The sequence below is a fragment of the Etheostoma cragini genome, chromosome 9 (genome assembly GCF_013103735.1).
Source record: "Etheostoma cragini isolate CJK2018 chromosome 9, CSU_Ecrag_1.0, whole genome shotgun sequence".
Lineage (NCBI taxonomy): Eukaryota > Metazoa > Chordata > Actinopteri > Perciformes > Percidae > Etheostoma > Etheostoma cragini.
Window position 1 is genome coordinate 792 of NC_048415.1, and position 1,419 is coordinate 2,210.

Below are 1,419 nucleotides of genomic sequence, written 5' to 3' on the forward strand. Positions count from 1 at the left end.
CACAGCTCTTCAGGGTAAAGGACCCACAGCCCTGTGAGTCCTTCACCCTGAAGAGCTGTGGAGGTTTTGCCATTCGAGCCAAGTTGACAGTGCTAGCCCTATTTTACTAAACAGTTAACCCAACGTTTTTTGTTTTTTTTTCTGGAGTTAAAAATGTTTTGTTGCATGCAGAAATTATATTTTATTTTCTCTGCAGTCGTTCATTGATTTCATAAATGTAACACAGTATAGTTTGTTTATAAATAGCACAAAGGCACAAAAAAAAAACTTTACATACAGTGATATTTCATTTAAAATTTCAAAAGGGTTTTGTGGCTCCCAGTGCTTTCTTTACTGTGTGAAACGGGTCCAAATGGCTCTTTGAGTGGTAAAGGTTGCCGACCCCTGAATTAACCTAAAAGGGGAACTTTACATGATGCTGAAAACACAGTAGGGACTGTTCATGGGGCTAAAACATTTAAACTAATATACAGGGAGAGCTGTCCAAGGTGCTAAAACACTTACAATAAAACACATTTGAACTGTACATGGTGCTAAAAACACAGAAGGGACTGTCCGTGGTGCTAAAACACAGGGAGAACTGTCCGTGGTGCTAAAACACAGGGAGAACTGTCCATGGTGCTAAAACACAGGGAGAACTGTCCATGGTGCTAAAACACAGGGAGAGCTGTCCATGTTGCCAAGCAACTTGACACTGAAAGACAGGTGCAACTGTCCATGGTGCTTAAACATAGTGGGAACTGTCCAAGGTGCTAAACAACTTGACACCTCAAAAAAAGACCATCATAGCACCTTAGCTAATGATATGCGCATTCATTTTCCATTAAAAATAAAAAAGCGCCCATGAAAGACAGAGTGATACATGTGTCATGGTGGCCATGATAGTGTCGGCACGCCAGCCAAGAACACAAATACTTAAAGACAACAAAATGGCACTTTCTTTTAGTAGATCCACCTCAAAAATAAATGATTGCACCCACATTAATCCATCCACATTGATCAAAGCTGATGAACAGATAGATGATAGTAATGATGACCCAGCGGCCATGAGAGAGATGATCAAAGACAGGAAGGCACAGCGGCCACAAACAAAACACAGAAGAAAAAGGTATCATGTTTTCGAAGAAAGAGAACTATAGCTTCTAGTAGTAGATGTGTGTTAATGTAACACACAGCAGCCTAGAGAGAGAGAGAGGGAGAGAGAGAAAGATAGAGAGAGCACACTCAAAAATAACAAATAATTAAATAATAATGGCACTTTTAGTAGATCTACCTGGAAAAAAACACAGCACCAACATTGATCCAAGCTGATGAACAGATAGAAACAGAGAGATGATAGATGTGATGAACAGATGGAAGCAGAGAGATGATAGATGGTGATGAACAGATGGAAGCAGAGAGATGATAGATGGTGATGAA

At 40.0% G+C, this 1,419-nt stretch overlaps 1 long non-coding RNA gene across 1 annotated transcript in view; it reads left to right on the forward strand.

Annotated features, from left to right (window-relative positions):
• Positions 1-294: 294 nt before the first annotated feature.
• LOC117950717 overlaps positions 295-1,419 on the forward strand; it is a 6,492-nt gene continuing 5,367 nt past the window's right edge. The window contains exons 1-2 of the long non-coding RNA XR_004657977.1: positions 295-306; positions 474-481. This is a non-coding gene — a long non-coding RNA (uncharacterized LOC117950717). The remainder of the gene's footprint in view (positions 307-473; positions 482-1,419) is intronic.